This window comes from Rutidosis leptorrhynchoides, chromosome 2, assembly GCF_046630445.1.
Source record: "Rutidosis leptorrhynchoides isolate AG116_Rl617_1_P2 chromosome 2, CSIRO_AGI_Rlap_v1, whole genome shotgun sequence".
Taxonomy (NCBI): Eukaryota; Viridiplantae; Streptophyta; class Magnoliopsida; order Asterales; family Asteraceae; genus Rutidosis; species Rutidosis leptorrhynchoides.
The window spans coordinates 707,515,389-707,537,489 of NC_092334.1; positions in this window are offsets into that span (position 1 = coordinate 707,515,389).

Here is a 22,101-nt window from a genome sequence, read left to right on the forward strand (position 1 = left end):
AAAGACGCACACCTTCTTTGCAAATCCTGTGATGCATGTCAAAGGGCCGGAAAAATAAGTCAACGTGATGAAATGCCACAAAATGTCATCCAAGTATGTGAAGTATTTGACATTTGGGGTATTGACTTTATGGGTCCATTTCCAAAATCTCATAATAATCTATATATACTCGTAGCCATTGATTATGTATCTAAATGGGCGGAAGCACAAGCTCTCCCAACTAACGATGCACGAGTTGTAGTCAACTTTTTAAAACGTCTTTTTGCAAGGATTGGAACACCGAAAGCTTTAATAAGTGATCGGGGTACTCATTTCTGTAATAATCAACTTGAGAAAGTTCTTAAAAGATATGGAGTAACTCATAAAATCTACACCGCATATCATCCACAAACAAGTGGACAAGTTGAAAATACCAACCGAGCTTTAAAACGTATTCTAGAGAAAACCGTAGGATCAAATCCGAAGGAATGGTCCATTAAATTGGAGGATGCACTCTGGGCTTTTAGAACAGCCTACAAAACTCCAATTGGAACCACACCTTTTAGACTTGTTTATGGAAAAGCATGTCATCTTCCAGTAGAAATTGAACACAAAGCATTTTGGGCTTTGAAGACATGTAATCTTGATTTACATGAAGCTGGACGTCTACGATTAAGTCAACTAAATGAATTAGAAGAATTAAGACATGAAGCATACGAAAATTCGTTAATCTATAAAGAAAGAACGAAGAAATGGCATGATAAAAGAATCGGAAGATCAAAAGAATTTAAAGAAGGAGACAAAGTTCTTCTTTTCAATTCACGATTCAAGCTATTTCCTGGAAAATTGAAATCAAGATGGTCTGGACCATTCATAGTCAAAAGAGTTTTCCCATACGGAACGATAGAATTGATAAATTCAAATGGGATTGAATTTAAAGTTAATGGTCACAGAGTTAAACATTACATACATGGTCCAATGAAAGTTGACAACGAAGTTAATCACAATTTCGACACCACAGCTAACTAAGTGTGGGGAGAATCAAGTCTTTAAAGGATAATATGTATTTCTGTTAGAGTTAGATTGTCTGTTTTCGTATAGTTCTCGAAAATGGAACCCGAATGGTCTTTCCCTAGCAGACCCTAAAGAACTAGTCTTCTCCCCCCATTCTGAATTTTTATTTTTTTTAGGTTTTTACGAAATGAAGACTGCCTGTGAACTAAACCATGGTCTACTGCTACACGCTTTGATCACTAAAAGAAATAATGACATACTACCGAGTGAAATAGTATCAGTAATCAGAGAAAGAATGGACGGAGTTAGAAAAGAATCCAGATGCGAAGATAATAAGTTACAATTTGGTAAAGGAAAATCAAAATCCGCAGCGAAAAGAAGAGCACGACACTTAGAACGATGTCACAAATGCGGAAAATGGTCACATGGAGGTAAATGTTCCAATAATCAAACCTATTCAAATACCGAATTTGTTACTTTATGCAGAGACGGACCGTTCATATGTTTAGAAGAAAAGACACTGAATGCTCGAGGTTACGCCTATGTAGCCATGGAAAACCAATTAAACCGACTATCTTATGAATGGGATAGATCATATAACTAAGAAATCTATTTCACAGGTATGTCTGTACAGTTTTTATTTTTATTTTTATTTTTAACCTTTTGATAATAAACGCTAATTTGTTCGCTAAAAAGTATTAAATTGGTATTGAATAAAATTAGGTTTGGCGACCGAAATTATTGATATCATTCAAAAATTTATTACATCACTGCGAAATTTAACGTTTATTCTTAAGGTATAAATATCTTTAATCAATCAACCCAAAATATTTCAAAAATTCGTCATGAGTTAAATTAAGTCTTGGAACCGAAATTACTTTACCGAAAAGAGGGGCGCATATTTTTGATAATATTTGATTGATTAAAGTGGGATAAAAAGACAAAAAGATTTTTAAATTTATTTTTACCATGTTTTTAAAATTAATATTTAAATCTTAAATTAATATTGTAAACTTTGTAAAAACAATATATTTAAAATTGTAAATATTTGAAAAATTAATATAACTTTGATATGAATTTATAAATTTTTAAATTAAGTTTGGTGTGAATTTTTAATTTTTAAAATATAAATTTTTAATTTTATGCATTTCAAATTTTAAGTTTGGTGTGAATTTTTAATATTAATTTTGAATTTCATATTTAAGTTGTGTGAATTTAAAAACAAAAATTTACTTTATCTCATTAAGTTAAGAATATGATTTTTAAAATTCGTCGTAAGTTGAAGACTAGGTCTTTGAACCGAAATTGCTTTACCCGAGGGAGGGACGAGAACTTTTATTATCATTATTTTTAATCTTATTGAATTAGAGTATGCCAAAAACATTGAAAAAACCCAAAAATCTTAGCTTTTAAAACAATCGCTACAAAAAGACAAATTTTAAAATTTTATCGAGGGACGGACTAGGACATCGATCCGAAACGACCTCGTCCTAAATAACAAGGGAAACAAAATTTTAAAATTAATTACTTAATTGTTTTAATAAGTTAATGATTATAAAAAAAAATAATAATAATAATACCAAACTCCGCGAGTCGCGGAGTTTGGAGGGTAAATCCCCGCGACTCGCGGAGGGGCCGGATTACAGAAAAAAAATAAAGAGTTGAACGATCAGTTTCAGTCCCCAACCCAAAACTCAAAAAACACAGCGAACATACTGCCGAAAATACACCCAAAAACACCCCCAAAATCACAATTTTTAACCGTTAATCACCAAATCTTTTGCTAAAATCATGTTGAGAAGGATGCTATCTAAGAATTACTCAAGAAAAACGGTAAATTTCTACACCTAAACACCATTTAATCCGAAATTTGGTGTTCTTGAGCAAATTTTTCCCCAATTTGATTTTGATGCTTTTTATTGTAATTAAGCTTAAATTGTTTATGTATTATGCTTGTATAACCTAGATTGATGCTGTTTAACATGATTAGAAGCCTTAAACTTCAAATTTTGAGTAATCTAGGGTTTGTGTTCTTGAGCAATTTGGGGCTTTTTGATATAAACAGGTTATGGCCGATTTTTGTCATGAATTGTTGCTAAATTAAGTAGTGTAACATGTTTAGGTAGTTAAATGATCCAAACTTTGAGCCTAAACATGATTTTGAGAATTAAAGTGGACTTTTTCAAGTCTAAAATTCATGAACTTGATTTTTGAAAGATAATGCCATTTGAGACTTGTTTAATTGCTAGTAATGATTATTTTGACATGTTATTTGAGTTGAATGCTTATGAACTTGGCGAACATTTTCGTATATGCTTATTTGAAAAAGTGTAGATTTGATAAAAATGTGAAAATGAGCTTAAGTTTGATATAAATTGATAATGTCATTGTAATTATTTTGATTGATGATTTTGCTGACACTAATGCATATTTGGATGCACAAAAATTGTGTTTGATGTGTTTTGCAGAATGAAAGGGGTGAATCTTCATCCCAAGCCCGCAATGCTCCTGCTGAGAATTTGGAACAACAGGAGGTGGATAACTACTACAAGCAGGATATACCTCATCCAGTCATGACCTTTTCTGATATGCACTTGGAAGAGTTGCACCCGAACCTGAGATTTGACAGACTTTGGATAGATTATCCAAAATATCAACGGGGTTTGCATACTCTTCATTCCAAGGTTGTTGAGGTACCGAGGGTCATAGAATGGGGACCCTTAGAAGCTGTAGAATTGGCCGGGCCAATTAGGGAATTACTTGTACAGAGGTATGGTAATTCTTCTTTTAATGACTGGGTATGTTTATTCACCATACGTAGACCTGTATATAAAGTATGGTGTGAAGAATTGTTATGTAGTATAGAGTTGAATGATCGGGTAGCTAGTTTAACCGATCGTTCTTTTATTAGATTTTTGTTAGGCGGTTCGATGCGCCACATGTCTTTACTGGACATGGCTCAGGCTTTACGTATATATACGCCTGAGGAGTTAGCGTCTGCCGATTGTAGAGGATTGATACTAAACGGTAGAAAGATAGATGAGAATTTTGATACACACGGTGTGTGGAGTCAAATGACAAGCCATCACCGTTTCAAAGGGGGAAATTACTCTTATTTGGATATAGATAGAGCCAAATTAAGAGTGATACATAGGTTTTTAGCTAATTCGATTACACAAAGGGGTAAGAACAAAGAAAAAGTAAATGAACAGGATTTGTTTTACTATATGTGTATTCGAGACCCACAAAGCGCTGTAAGTATACCATATTGTGTGGGTTATTATTTATCAGCTATGGTTCGGGGGATGCGACCACATAGCATAATAGGAGGTGGTATTTTTATTACTTTGATTGGTGAATATCTCGGTGTGGATATAAGTCGGGGGGGATTATTACTAGAAGAGTCGGAACCCCGCGATACTATAGGTTTAAATGTATACCATGGTGCGAAAGTTTTGAAGAGGCGAAATAACGCCGCAGTACGATACCATGGTAGACATCCACAGGTGGAGAGAAACCAGCAGCAAGGTAATGTAGGAGGGGGGAATGAGATGCAAGAAATGCATAGGTTTATAGCTTCTCAGGAATACGAAAATGCTAGACAGAGAGCATTTGAAGATTGGCAAGTTCATCAGAACCAAATCATAGCTCATTGCCAACATATAGGTAGAAACTATATTCCTACACCGAAACCCATCTTCCCTCCTTGGTCTATAGAGATGCAGCCACCATATCCTACGTATGACCCTGCCGAAGCATTCTATAGCACTTATGGTTATGCCTGGAACCCCTATTGGTACCAATATCATCCTTAGTATACTTATTTTTTTTATTTTGTAATTTGTAATTATTGATACGTTTAATACTTTTGTTAATATTGTAATCATTTTTATAATTGTCTAACTTTTATTCTTAGATTTTAATAATTTTTGAATGTGGGGTAATATACCAAACTTCAAAAATATGTATATATGTTTGTAGTTTATCTTATGTACACAACAGGGTAAAACAACGCATTTTCAAAGACTGGCATTAAGTTCAGCAAAAGCAACTAATTTTGACGACAAGATGCAAAATATATGTGAAATAACAACAAGACGGAATGAACAAATGATGTGCACCATTTATCATTCAGCAAACAAACGCCAATATATTTGGAAACTTTGGTAAAAATTTAATCATTTTCACACAAATCACCCTCAATAATTTAAATTGTTACTAATTTCTTGCAAATGAGGGCATTGCAAGATCTTAAGTGTGGGAAGGGGATAAATTCTTTCGGATTTTAAAAATTTTTACTTTATACACTTGGTTACCATTAAAAATACTAGTAAAGCAGTAGTTGTATTAGAATCTAGTGCTCTCTGATAAAAAAAAAGAACAGCCCTAGTCTTATATACTGACTACCCAATTCTAGTAAAATTTTTCAAAATTTTCAATTAAATGAATTCAAAATCATGTTTATACATATTTATAAACGATAAAACTAGGTTTTAACACCGAAATTATTGTTACCTCGGAAAGGACATAAATTAAGAAACAAACTAAAATGTTAAAATTCATTTAAAATGGAATAGAGGACGATAAAAAGGAAAATAAAAGCCAAGTGTGGGAAAATTTACCAAGTTATCTTAAACATATGTCACATATATCTGTAACAAATAACTGAAAATACTTTTGCTTTGGACTAAACTAAACTGTTTTACCCGATGAAAGAAAAGAAGAGATGGATCTACACGATGAATCAATTCCATCATTAAAAGGAAGTAAAGTCTTCCGAAAAAGACACGCGCTTCTTGATTTAGGTCATGAAGTTGTCGTCCAGACCAGCTGTAGGTTGACGAAAAATCTAGAAAAGTCATCACTAAAATCAGCAGGAAATCCACGGACCTCAGCATTAAACAGGGTCGCCAAGTGGTCAGATTTATCCTAACCATGAGAAGGATTTATCTCGTACAATGGGGGGGCACCATGCAAATTAGCTGGATAAGACTAATGAATCAGATCCCCAGAAAGGATAATCTCCTTAAAGATTAAAAATCAGATTTTAAGACTGATATTACTCAATCCTAGAGATTGACCTTAAAGATTGAGAATTACAAACTCATGGAATTCGATGATATCTAAACTCGAGCTTAAACGAGAAAATATTTTGATCAAAATTACAAACCGATTTGTTTTCTGAAAACCCTATTTTCAATGCGTTCATTACCATTGAACGTAAAATCCTAGGAATTCACCTGGAATTCATTAGGTCACCTGAACTAAATCGGGTGTCAACCGTAAGAACGGTGGTTGCATAGTGGTCAAAGACAGGACCTTGTGCCATACCGAAAAATTATAAGGGTGAGCTTTACTATTGCTCCTACCAAGGATAGTAATTGCGTCCGACACATTATAGACCATAATTAAAAGCATGTCAGGGGACATTGCCTTAACAGTTGCTTGTTCAACGCTTTCCTTTCAACCGGACGGTAGTTTACCAAAAGGTAATATACGGGACAAGTAAACTGGACGTGTTGCTTTCCAAATACAAGGTTAGCAAGTGGGTGACACAAAACCGCATTTGAGCTAAAATTTTCAAATCTGAAACCCACCAAACCCACAAAAATATTTTGCAAACACCGGTAAAGGGTTATTCCGGAAAACTTATCTAGGGTAAAAACTAGATTTAATTTTCAAAAGATCAAATGTTTTCATAAAGATCCAATTTCCTTAATGGATCTAAATTTTTATAGTCATGTGGGACTGTAAACCATATCGTTACTACCATTGTTTATACCGCCGTATAGAAATCACTGATGTACAAAGTGTGAAGAATAAAGAAGTGATTCTAGTATTTCAAGACAATATTGCTTGAGGACAAGCAACGCTCAAGTGTGGGAACATTTGATAATGCTAAAAACGAACATATATTTCATAGCATTATTCCTCAAGAAAGACAAGCTTTTAGTTGCAATTGTTCTATTTACAAGTGATATTCGTTTAAATAATAAAAGGTGAAGACAAAAGACAGATTCGACGAATTGAAGACGCAAATGACCAAAAAGCTCAAAAGTACAAAAGACAATCAAAAAGGTTCCAATTATTGATAAGAAACGTCTCGAAATTACAAGAGTACAAGATTCAAAACGCAAAGTACAAGATATTAAATTGTACGCAAGGACGTTCGAAAATCCGGAACCGGGACCAGAGTCAACTCTCAATGCTCGACGCAACGGACTAAAAATTACAAGTTAACTATGCATATAAATATAATATATAATTAATTATATTAATTATATATATATTATATTTATAAATAAACCGTCGGCAGAGAAAGACTCCAAAGTGTGAGCTGGAATCTCAAACTCCGTGACTCGCGGAGTTTGAAGGCAAAATATGCCGCGAGTCGCGGAGCCCCAAATTTCGAAAATCCCTATAAATCCAACCGAATTCTGATCGCAAAATATAATCTTTTTCTCTCTTCTCTCATATGTAAACGATATATATATATATATAATTTATATTTTAATTTTAATTTTAATTATAATTCTAATAATAAGGGTATGTTAGCGAATATTGTAAGGGTGTAAGTCGAAATTCTGTCCGTGTAACGCTACGCTATTTTTAATCATTGTAAGTTATGTTCAACCTTTTTATATTAATGTCTCGTAGCTAAGTTATTATTATGCTTATTTAAAACGAAGTAATCATGATGTTGGGCTAATTACTAAAATTGGGTAATTGGGCTTTGTACCATAACTGGGTTTGGACAAAAGAACGACACTTGTGGAAATTAGACTATGGGCTATTAATGGGCTTTATATTTGTTTAACTAAATGATAGTTTGTTAATGTTAATATAAAGATTTACAATTGGGCGTCCCTATAAATTACCATATACACTCGATCGGACATGATGGGCGGGGTATTTATATGTACGAATAATCGTTCATTTAACCGGACACGGGAATGGATTAATAGCCACTAGAATAATTAAAACAGGGGTGAAATTACATTCAAGGGTAATTGGTGTAATTGTTAACAAAGTAGTAAAACCTTGGTTTACACGCAGTCGATAACCTGGTGTATTCATTAAACAAAGTATTAAAACCTTGTTACAATTCGAATCCCCAATTAGTTGGAATATTTAACTTCGGGTATAAGAATAATTTGATGAGGACACTCGCACTTTATATTTATGACTGATGGACTGTTATGGACAAAAACCAGACGGACATATTAAATAATCCAGGACAAAGGACAATTAACCCATGGGCATAAAACTAAAATCAACACGTCAAACATCATGATTACGGAAGTTTAAATAAGCATAATTCTTTTATTTCATATTTAATTTCCTTTATTTTATATTTAATTGCACTTCTAATTATCGCATTTTTTATTGTTATTATATTTAATTGCATTTTTAATTATCGTACTTTTTAATTATCGCAAGTTTATTTTATCGCACTTTTATTATTCGCAATTTCATTATCGTTATTTACTTTACGCTTTAAATTAAGTCTTTTATTTATTTAATATTTTACATTAGGTTTTAACTGCTACTAAAGTTTTAAAATCGACAAACCGGTCATTAAACGGTAAAAACCCCCCTTTATAATAATAATATTACTTATATATATGTTTGTATTTTTATAAAAGTAAACTAATATAGCGTTACGCTTTGTTTAAAGATTTCCCTGTGGAACGAACCGGACTTACTAAAAACTACACTACTGTACGATTAGGTACACTGCCTATAAGTGTTGTAGCAAGGTTTAAGTATATCCATTCTATAAATAAATAAATATCTTGTGTAAAATTGTATCGTATTTAATAGTATTTCCTTGTAAAAATTAATAGTATTTTATACCCCTCTGCTTTAACATCAACAACGCCTTTCCAAGGTGCAACTTTAAGCATGACCATCTCTCCAATTTCAAATTCTATATCTTTTCTTTTAATGTCAGCGTAGCTCTTTTGTTGACTTTGGGCGGTTTTCAACCGTTGTTGAATTTGGATGATCTTCTCGGTAGTTTCTTGTATAATCTCCGGACCCGTAATCAATCTATCCCCCACTTCACTCCAATAAATCGGAGACCTACACTTTCTACCATAAAGTGCTTCAAACGGCGCCATCTCAATGCTTGAATGGTAGCTGTTGTTGTAGGAAAATTCTGCTAACGGTAGATGTCGATCCCAACTGTTTCCGAAATCAATAACACATGCTCGTAGCATGTCTTCAAGCATTTGTATCATCCTTTCGCTCTGCCCATCAGTTTGTGGATGATAGGCAGTACTCATGTCTAGACGAGTTCCTAATGCTTGCTGTAATGTCTGCCAGAATCTTGAAATAAATCTGTCATCCCTATCAGAGATAATAGAGATTGGTATTCCATGTCTGGAGACGACTTCCTTCAAATACAGTCGTGCTAACTTCTCCATCTTGTCATCTTCTCTTATTGGCAGGAAGTGTGCTGATTTGGTAAGACGATCAACAATTACCCAAATAGTATCAAAACCACTTGCAGTCCTTGGCAATTTAGTGATGAAATCCATGGTAATGTTTTCCCATTTCCATTCCGGGATTTCGGGTTGTTGAAGTAGACCTGATGGTTTCTGATGCTCAGCTTTGACCTTAGAACACGTCAAACATTCTCCTACGTATTTAGCAACATCGGCTTTCATACCCGGCCACCAAAAATGTTTCTTGAGATCCTTGTACATCTTCCCCGTTCCAGGATGTATTGAGTATCTGGTTTTATGAGCTTCTCTAAGTACCATTTCTCTCATATCTCCAAATTTTGGTACCCAAATCCTTTCAGCCCTATACCGGGTTCCGTCTTCCCGAATATTAAGATGCTTCTCCGATCCTTTGGGTATTTCATCCTTTAAATTTCCCTCTTTTAAAACTCCTTGTTGCGCCTCCTTTATTTGAGTAGTAAGGTTATTGTGAATCGTTATATTCATAGATTTTACTCGAATGGGTTCTCTGTCCTTCCTGCTCAAGGCATCGGCTACCACATTTGCCTTCCCCGGGTGGTAACGAATCTCAAAGTCGTAATCATTCAACAATTCAATCCACCTACGCTGCCTCATATTCAGTTGTTTCTGATTAAATATGTGTTGAAGACTTTTGTGGTCGGTATATATAATACTTTTGACCCCATATAAGTAGTACCTCCAAGTCTTTAATGCAAAAACAACCGTTCCTAATTCCAAATCATGCGTCGTATAATTTTGTTCGTGAATCTTCAATTGTCTAGACGCATAAGCAATCACCTTCGTTCGTTGCATTAATACACAACCGAGACCTTGCTTTGATGCGTCACAATAAATCACAAAATCATCATTCCCTTCAGGCAATGACAATATAGGTGTCGTAGTTAGCTTTTTCTTCAATAACTGAAACGCTTTCTCTTGTTCATCATTCCATTCAAATTTCTTCCCTTTATGTGTTAATGCAGTCAAGGGTTTTGCTATTCTGGAAAAGTCTTGGATGAACCTTCTGTAGTAACCAGCTAGTCCTAAAAACTGGCGTATGTGTTTCGGAGTTTTCGGGGTTTCCCACTTTTCAACAGTTTCTATCTTTGCCGGATCCACCTTAATACCTTCTTTGTTCACTATGTGACCGAGGAATTGAACTTCTTCCAACCAAAATACACACTTTGAAAACTTAGCGTACAATTCTTCCTTCCTCAATACTTCTAACACCTTTCTCAAATGTTCACCGTGTTCTTGGTCATTCTTTGAGTAAATAAGTATGTCATCAATGAAAACAATGACAAACTTGTCAAGGTATGGTCCACACACTCGGTTCATAAGGTCCATGAACATAGCTGGTGCATTAGTTAAACCAAACGGCATGACCATAAACTCGTAATGACCATAACGTGTTCTGAAATCAGTCTTTGGAATATCATCTTCTTTCACCCGCATTTGATGATACCCGGAACGTAAGTCAATCTTTGAATAAACAGACGAGCCTTGTAGTTGATCAAATAAGTCGTCGATTCTCGGTAGTGGGTAGCGGTTCTTGATGGTAAATTTGTTCAACTCTCGGTAGTCGATACACAACCTGAATGTACCATCTTTCTTCTTGACAAACAAAACAGGAGCTCCCCATGGTGATGTGCTTGGTCGAATGAAACCACGTTCTAATAGTTCTTGTAATTGACTTTGCAGTTCTTTCATCTCGCTGGGTGCGAGTCTGTAAGGAGCACGAGCTATTGGTGCAGCTCCTGGTACAAGATCTATTTGAAATTCAACGGATCGATGTGGGGGTAATCCCGGTAATTCTTTCAGAAATACATCGGGAAATTCTTTTGCGACGGGAACATCATTGATGCTCTTTTCTTCAGTTTGTACTTTCTCGACGTGTGCTAGAACAGCATAGCAACCTTTTCTTATTAGTTTTTGTGCCTTCAGATTACTAATACGATGTAGCTTCGTGTTGCCCTTTTTTCCGTACACCATTAAGGGTTTTCCTTTTTCTCGTATAATGCGAATTGCATTTTTGTAACAAACGATCTCTGCTTTCACTTCTTTCAACCAGTCCATACCGATTATCACATCAAAACTCCCTAACTCTACTGGTATCAAATCAATCTTAAATTTTTCGCTAACCAGTTTAATTTCTCGATTCCGACATATATTATCTGCTGAAATTAATTTACCATTTGCTAATTCGAGTAAAAATTTACTATCCAAAGGCGTCAATGGACAACTTAATTTAGCACAAAAATCTCTACTCATATAGCTTCTATCCGCACCCGAATTAAATAAAACGTAAGCAGATTTATTGTCAATAAGAAACGTACCCGTAACAAGCTCCGGGTCTTCCTGTGCCTCTGCCGCATTAATATTGAAAACTCTTCCGCGGCCTTGCCCATTCGTGTTCTCCTGGTTCGGGCAATTTCTAATAATGTGGCCCAGTTTTCCACATTTATAACAAACTACATTGGCATAACTTGCTCCGACACTACTTGCTCCGCCATTACTCGTTCCGACACCATTTGTTCCTTTCGTTCTGTTAACCCCTGGTCCGTAGACCTCACACTTTGCCGCGCTATGACCATTTCTTTAACACTTGTTGCAAAATTTGGTGCAGAACCCCGAGTGATACTTTTCACACCTTTGGCATAGCTGCTTCTGATTGTTGTTGTTGTTGCGGTTGTTATTGTTGTTGGGATGATTGTTGTAGTTGCTGTTGTTGTTGTTGTTGTTGTTGTTTTTGTTGTTGTTGTTGGGCCGTTTGTTGTAGTTGCGATTGATGTTGCGATTGTTGGGATAATTGTTGCGATTATTGTTGTAATTGCTGTTGTTGTTGTATTGGTGATTCTTATCACCGTTTTCCTCCCACTTTCTTTTGACTTGCTTCACATTGGCCTCTTCAGCAGTCTGTTCTTTAATTCTTTCTTCAATCTGGTTCACTAGTTTGTGAGCCATTCTACATGCCTGTTGTATGGAGGGGGGCTCGTGTGAACTTATATCTTCTTGGATTCTTTCCGGTAATCCTTTCACAAACGCGTCGATCTTCTCTTCCTCATCTTCGAACGCTCCCGGACACAATAGGCACAATTCTGTGAATCGTCTTTCGTACGTGGTAATATTAAATACTTGGGTTCGTAACCCTCTAAGTTCTGTCTTGAGCTTATTGACCTCGGTTCTGGGACGGTACTTCTCATTCATCAAGTGCTTGAATGCTGACCACGGTAGTGCGTACGCATCATCTTGTCCCACTTGCTCTAGATAGGTATTCCACCATGTTAACGCAGAACCTGTGAAGGTATGCGTAGCGTACTTCACTTTGTCCTCTTCAGTACACTTACTTATGGCAAACACCGATTCGACCTTCTCGGTCCACCGTTTCAATCCGATCGGTCCTTCGGTTCCATCAAATTCCAAAGGTTTGCAGGCAGTGAATTCTTTGTAGGTGCATCCTACACGATTTCTTGTACTGCTAGATCCAAGGTTATTGTTGGTATGTAGCGCAGCCTGTACTGCGGCTATGTTTGAAGCTAGAAAAGTACGGAATTCCTCTTCATTCATATTCACGGTGTTTCGAGTAGTCGGTGCCATTTCCTTCAAAATAGTCAAATGGAACAAGTTAATCATACAGAATATTAAGAGTAGTTAATAGTATTTCGTAGCATAATATGAACTCATTTATAAAAGCTTTTTCTTCATATTAGCGTTTTATAAGTTTAAATTCGGGTAGTACCTACCCGTTAAGTTCATACTTAGTAGCGAATATACAATTCAACTACTACAATTCTATATAAAAAACTGATTATAATAATATTTCGCGTTCAAACTTTTACACAATATTTTACAAACTTACAATACCGCTTATTTTACATATAGCATGAAATATAGCACACAATAAATTTGATACAAGATGGTTGTGAAGATAATTCTAGCTAGTACACAAGTCGTTCAGCAAAGGCAATAAAGACACGTAATTCATACGTCCAGAAACAAGTCATGCATTCTGGTTTTACTAGGATTACTTCCCATCCTTGCTCTTGTGGAACATAACCGTTATGGTCGTTGATAAGACAGCGTGTTGTAACGTCGTCAAAGGGACGAGGGTTACGTAATGTCCAACAGTCCCGTAACAATCTAAAAACCTCATTTCTTACCCCAATTACCGACTCCGTCACTTGTGGGAACGTTTTGTTTAATATTTGTAGCCCGATGTTCTTGTTCTCACTTTGGTGAGAAGCGAACATTACTAATCCGTAAGCATAACATGCTTCTTTATGTTGCATGTTAGCCGCCTTTTCTAAATCACGAAGTCCAATATTCTGATATATTGAGTCAAAATAATTTCTTAACCCATTGCGTAAAATAGCATTTGGGTTCCCCGCAATATATGCGTCAAAGTAAACACATCGTAACTTATGGATTTCCCAATGTGATATCCCCCATCTTTCGAACGAAAGCCTTTTATAAACCAAGGCATTCTTGGAACGTTCTTCGAATGTCTTACAAACTGATCTCGCCTTAAATAGTTGTGCCGAAGAATTCTGACCGACTCTAGACAAGATTTCATCAATCATGTCTCCGGGTAGGTCTCTTAAAATATTGGGTTGTCTATCCATTTTGTATTTTTATACTGTAAAATAGACAAGAGTTAGATTCATAAAAAAATACTTATTAATACAAGCAATTTTTACATATATCATAAAGCATAAGCACACTATATTACATATATTACACCACACGAATACAACTATCTTATTCCGACTCGCTCGTTTCTTCTTCTTCGGTTTTGGTTCGTTTTGCTAAGTTTCTAGGGATATATGATGTTCCCCTAATACGAGCTGTCGTTTTCCACAACGGTTTAGAAAAACCTGGTGGTTTAGAGGTTCCCGGGTCATTGTTACAACTTAAGGGCTTCGGGGGTTGACGATACATATAAAGTTCATCGGGGTTGGAATTAGATTTCTCTATTTTTATGCCCTTTCCCATATTATTTTCTTTTGCCTTTTTAAATTCGGTTGGGGTAATTTCTATAACATCATCGGAATTCTCGTCGGAATCCGATTCATCGGAGAATTGGTAATCCTCCCAATATTTGGCTACCTTGGCGGAAACACCATTGACCATAATTAACCTTGGTCGGTTGGTTGAGGATTTTCTTTTACTTAACCGTTTTATTATTTCCCCCACCGGTTCTATTTCCTCCTCCGGTTCCTCCTCTTCCGGTTCTGATTCTTCTTCCGGTTCTGATTCTTCTTCCGTTTCTTCTTCGGGAACTTGTGAATCAGTCCAATATATATTCGACTCTTCGTTATTATTAGGTGAGTCAATGGGATTTGTGCTAGAGGTAGACATCTATCACACAATATCAAACATGTTAAAAGATTAATATATCACATAATATATACATGTTAATAATATATAGTTTCCAACAAAAATGTTAAGCAATCATTTTTAAAGAAAACACGGTCGAAGTCCAGACTCACTAATGCATCCTAACAAACTCAATAAGACACACTAATGCAAATTTTCTGGTTCTCTAAGACCAACGCTCGGATACCAACTGAAATGTCCCGTTCTTATTGATTAAAAACGTTCCATATTAATTGATTTTGTTGCGAGGTTTTGACCTCTATATGAGACGTTTTTCAAAGACTGCATTCATTTTAAAACAAACCATAACCTTTATTTCATCAATAAAGGTTTAAAAAGCTTTACGTAGATTATCAAATAATGATAATCTAAAATATCCTGTTTACACACGACCATTACATAATGGTTTACAATACAAATATGTTACAACAAAATAAGTTTCTTGAATGCAGTTTTTACACAATATCATACAAGCATGGACTCCAAATCTCGTCCTTATTTAAGTATGCGATAGCGGAAGCTCTTAATAATCACCTGAGAATAAACATGCTTAAAACGTCAACAAAAATGTTGGTGTGTTATAGGTTTAACCTATATATATCAAATCATAATAATAGACCACAAGATTTCATATTTCAATACACATCCCATACATAGAGATAAAAATCATTCATATGGTGAACACCTGGTAACCGACATTAACAAGATGCATATATAAGAATATCCCCATCATTCCGGGACACCCTTCGGATATGATATAAATTTTGAAGTACTAAAGCATCCGGTACTTTGGATGGGGTTTGTTAGGCCCAATAGATCTATCTTTAGGATTCGCGTCAATTAGGGTGTCTGTTCCCTAATTCTTAGATTACCAGACTTAATAAAAAGGGGCATATTCAATTTCGATAATTCAACCATAGAATGTAGTTTCACATACTTGTGTCTATTTTGTAAATCATTTATAAAACCTGCATGTATTCTCATCCCAAAAATATTAGATTTTAAAAGTGGGACTATAACTCACTTTCACAGATTTTTACTTCGTCGGGAAGTAAGACTTGGCCACTGGTTGATTCACGAACCTATAACAATATATACATATATATCAAAGTATGTTCAAAATATATTTACAACACTTTTAATATATTTTGATGTTTTAAGTTTATTAAGTCAGCTGTCCTCGTTAGTAACCTACAACTAGTTGTCCACAGTTAGATGTGCAGAAATAAATCGATAAATATTATCTTGAATCAATCCACGACCCAGTGTATACGTATCTCAGTATTGATCACAACTCAAACTATATATATTTTGGAATCAACCTCAACCCTGTATAGCTAACTCCAACATTCACATATAGAGTGTCTATGGTTGTTCCGAAATATATATAGATGTGTCGACATGATAGGTTGAAACATTGTATACGTGTCTATGGTATCTCAAGATTACATAATATACAATACAAGTTGATTAAGTTATGGTTGGAATAGATTTGTTACCAATTTTCACGTAGCTAAAATGAGAAAAATTATCCAATCTTGTTTTACCCATAACTTCTTCATTTTAAATCCGTTTTGAGTGAATCAAATTGCTATGGTTTCATATTGAACTCTATTTTATGAATCTAAACAGAAAAAGTATAAGTTTATTGTCAGAAAAATAAGTTACAGTCGTTTTTGTAAAGGTAGTCATTTCAGTCGAAAGAACGACGTCTAGATGACCATTTTAGAAAACATACTTCCACTTTGAGTTTAACCATAATTTTTGGATATAGTTTCATGTTCATAATAAAAATCATTTTCTCGGAATAACAACTTTTAAATCAAAGTTTATCCTAGTTTTTAATTAACTAACCCAAAACAGCCCGCGGTGTTACTACGACGGCGTAAATCCGGTTTTACGGTGTTTTTCGTGTTTCCAGGTTTTAAATCATTAAGTTAGCATATAATATAGATATAGAACATGTGTTTAGTTGATTTTAAAAGTCAAGTTAGAAGGATTAACTTTTATTTGCGAACAAGTTTAGAATTAACTAAACTATGTTCTAGTGATTACAAGTTTAAACCTTCGAATAAGATAGCTTTATATGTATGAATCGAATGATGTTATGAACATCATTACTACCTCAAGTTAATTGGATAAACCTACTGGAAATGAGAAAAATAGATCTAGCTTCAAAGGATCCTTGGATGGCTTGAAAGTTCTTGAAGCAGAATCATGACACGAAAACAATTTCAAGTAAGATTTCCACTCGAAATAAGATTGTTATAGTTATAGAAATTGAACCAAAGTTTGAATATGATTATTACCTTGTATTAGAATGATAACCTACTGTAAGAAACAAAGATTTCTTGAGGTTGGATGATCACCTTACAAGATTGGAAGTGAGCTAGCAAACTTGAAAGTATTCTTGATTTTATGTAACTAGAACTTGTAGAATTTATGAAGAACACTTAGAACTTGAAGATAGAACTTGAGAGAGATCAATTAGATGAAGAAAATTGAAGAATTAAAGTGTTTGTAGGTGTTTTTGGTCGTTGGTGTATGGATTAGATATAAAGGATATGTAATTTTATTTTCATGTAAATAAGTCATGAATGATTACTCATATTTTTGTAATTTTATGAGATATTTCATGCTAGTTGCCAAATGATGGTTCCCACATATGTTAGGTGACTCACATGGGCTGCTAAGAGCTGATCATTAGAGTGTATATACCAATAGTACATACATCTAAAAGCTGTGTATTGTACGAGTACGAATACGGGTGCATACGAGTAGAATTGTTGATGAAACTGAACGAGGATGTAATTGTAAGCATTTTTGTTAAGTAGAAGTATTTTGATAAGTGTATTGAAGTCTTTCAAAAGTGTATAAATACATATTAAAATACTACATGTATATACATTTTAACTGAGTCGTTAAGTCATCGTTAGTCGTTACATGTAAGTGTTGTTTTGAAACCTTTAGGTTAACGATCTTGTTGAATGTTGTTAACCCATTGTTTATTATAACAAATGAGATGTTAAATTGTTATATTATCATGATATTATGATATATAATATATCTTAGTATGATATATATACAGTTAAATGTCGTTACAACGATAATCGTTACATATATGTCTCGTTTCGAAATCATTAAGTTAGTAGTCTTATTTTTACATATGTATTTCATTGTTAATACACTTAATAATATATTTACTTATCATTTAACATAATTAATCAAGTGTATCAATATCTTAATATGATTCATATGTACCTAGTAAGACGTTGTTATAACGATAATCGTTATATATATCGTTTTCGAGTTTCTTAAATTAATAGTCTCATTTTTATGTATATAACTCATTGTTAAAATACCTAATGAGATACATACTTATAATAAAATCATGTTAACTATATATATAACCATATATATGTCATCGTATAGTTTTTACAAGTTTTAACGTTCGTGAATCACCAGTCAACTTGGGTGGTCAATTGTCTATATGAAACCTATTTCAATTAATCAAGTCTTAACAAGTTTGATTGCTTAACATGTTGGAAACATTTAATCATGTAAATATCAATCTCAATTAATATATATAAACATGGAAAATTTCGGGTCACTACAGACACTTCACCCCGAGTGGCGTCTTAACACGTCGACACTTCACTCGTTATATTACTTGGAGTGGCATCTTAACACGTCGATACTTCACTCCGAGTGGTGTCTTAACACGTCGACACTTCACTCATCACGTGAAACGTGGTGTCTTAACACGTCGACACTTCACATCTCACGCTACACAAATAAATACATTATATATGTACACGCATAATTATTACACTCACCTTATCACGTCGGTGATGATTAAGAACTTCCGTAAGCTTCAAAGCAAATGACCTAATACATTAAGTACACATTCAATACACAACTAGTAGAACTAACCACCAACACTTAACTCTTGAGCATTTAATGACCCGGTTGCATTAAATGACCCAATTACACCCAAAGCCTCCCATTTAAGGCCAAGACTCATCATTAATCACTAAAAGCTAGTGATTAAAGTCTACAAACACCAACTAACACAAACTTAGAGTATTTCACACCCATCACACCCAATTAGGTTAACCATTACCTATTTGACCCAATTAAATACTTAGACTTACCAATTCGGTCAAACTTAAACTCATTAACAACCCTTCAACCTTACACAAGTGTATTAGTGATCTAACAACACAATCAACACTTACCAACCTTAATTTACATGACCAAACCCTAGATTATAACCATTAGGGTTTCCTTTCATCAATTTAACCCAAACTTACCCATTTAACCCTCAAATGGGTCTTACAAGTCTCAAATGAAACAAACCCTAGCCATAAATCAATTAAAACTCAAAACACGAAGTTAAGACTTACCAATACAATCACAACGTAGCTAGAGATGTAGGGAATAACTTTAAAACTCGGACTCAAGCAAGATCTCTTCTTCTTCTTCTTCTTCTTCCCCAAAATGAGCTTTCACTCACTAAAACTCTATCTCTATCTCTAAATTTAATTTGGGTGGTTGAAGAAATGATAAATGAGGTTAGGATGAGGTTGGATCAGTTTTTAGACTCCCCAAACCGTTCACCATGTAAAAAGACTAAAACACCCCAAAGATACCATTTAAAATCGGGCTAAAATAGTCAAACAGCGTTGCTGTCGCATTCCGCGACCTAATGTCGCGTTTCACGATGACTAATACGCGACAAACTACTCTGAAACGCGATAAACAGCTCAGGTCCTGGGGTTTCATGTCGTCGCGTCCCAACCAAGTGTATCGCGTGTCGCGATGAACCAGATCGCGACATAACACCTTCAAACGCGATGGGTTCCCAGTTTCACCCAATTCCAACATTTTAAACTATCTACAACGATCACTATTAAGGTTAAACGTTAGAAAGGTTGCGTACGTACCTTGGAACATATACGAGGGAAAACGGGGTGTTACAAGAAAGTACAGATTTCGAAGTCAAACTTTTGTGCTTCGTGGTCAACGATTAGATTCGAACGATTCGTGATGTTTCTGTTTAATCAATTGATTTGAGAGTGATAAGATGAAGATGATATGGAGCGATTTTCATGAAGGATTAATGGTCTAAAATAGTTCAAAATTTGAGTTTGATTTTTTTGAAGTTCATCTTCATGTTCATGACTATTCATCGATTTAATTTGTAGATGTTGTTTATGATCGAAGTTTGTTACAGGGAAAGAAAGGAGGGTTACAGGATAAGGGTTTAGGATCGAAGTTTATAATCGAAGTTTGTTTATGACAGGATCGAAGTTTATTACAGGATAGAGATATATACCCCGTATATATTATATAAAATAAATACAGTGATAGATATATACTTGGTATATATGTATGTACATAAAAGAAAAGAGGGTTGTCAAAAAATAGAAGCAAATTGAAAAATCATTAGGTATGATGGGAGAATCTTATTATGTTTTGAATCTTATTACGTTAAAATATAAAAATAAATTACATTTATGTATTTATTATATATATATATATATATATATATATATATATATATATATATATATATAAGTGAAGAAGATGAAGATGAAGAGTAAAGGACGAATTTACCCTCGCATGCATGTCACATGACAAGGGTTAACGGACTTCTTTAATGGAAAGTTGACGGAGAGACTTGGTATGCTTAAATGTGATAATGGAGGGATGCTGTAAGCAGAAAAAAAAATGAAAGGGACGTTGTTCACTATTTGGTGTATAATGGAGGGATCAATGACACAAAAAAATCTGTTATAAATAAGGATTATTCAAGCTTAAAAAAATTCAGAAATAAAGAAAAAATTTCTAAGTCTCTCATGATGATGTCATTAAAATAATTAATTATATTTAATAAAAATACATACATATTCATTGTATAATATATGAAACATTATGTTGAACCTTATAATAAAACACATCATGACCATATGTACAATATTTGAAATATTATGTACAATCTTATGGTAAAACACTTTCATGACCATATGTACAATATTTGAAGCATTATGTACAACCTTATGATCCCCTTGACCATATGTACAAACCTTAAAAAATATTGTACAATATTTTACAAAATAGTCCATGAACATATGTACAAATTTTGAAGCATATTGTACAACTTATATATAATAATGGAATTTTAATTTTTTTTTTAAAATTAAAGAGACATTTGTTATTACTAATAATTATTATTAAAAATATAAATACTCAATTATTAGCAAACTTTATTTTTAGTATATTATTATTATTATTATTCAAATATGGGTTCCCTTTACGGGATTAATTACGTTACATATGTATACGAAATACGTGTCTCAATAAAATGTTGTAATATTGTCTTTTATGACAAGAAAAATAGTAATTGTGATGAAAATTGGAAGAAGTTATGGGAGAATAAATATAGTTCATTTATTCTGACCAAGTTAAGTATATCAATATGTTTGTAAAAACAACGATAAGTTTCTTAGTCGAAATCTGTGATTCTATGGGTCATTAAACTAAATGACTTTAGCATTTAAGTTCACTGAATACATAAAACATATCATTAAACTGTTTCATTTAAACAAACTCGTGGTTTCACGGGTCATTTTACTAGTTTAACCACATGAAAACCTAATTTTCTACTTAATCATTAATAAAATTTAATTAAAAGCTAGAAAAATTTTCCCTTCCTTTTCCTCATCTTTCATCTTTTTTTTTTCTAACCTCCAACCCAAAAAAAAGCACTCATCTAGCTTCGTACTTTCATTTTATTATTCAATTATTCAAACACCTAAATGACCACTCAAATCCAACCTTAAAAACTTCAAAAATAAAAAAGAAAAAGAAAAAAGCTCAGTGTTGCATTTTGGATGCCAAAGTCAAAATTCCGGATAAACATCGACCGGAAATTTGAGTCGAAATGACGGAACTTCGTAGATACGGCATTCCAGATCAAAAACACATCACTCATGGTGCTTTTATTGTTTAATCATTCACCTCGATAAAAATATAAATATAAATATAAACAAAAAAATTAAATAATGTTTAAATTTACTTACTTTTATTCACTAGACTAATAAGACCACTCTTATCCATGACACCCGTCATGTAACCACATTGATGCCACATCAGCGCCACTTCAGCAGTTTCTTTCAACCACATTCCCAACCACATTCACTAACATCCATCACACCAACCACATTGACCCCACTTCCAATATTAATTATTTTTTTTATTC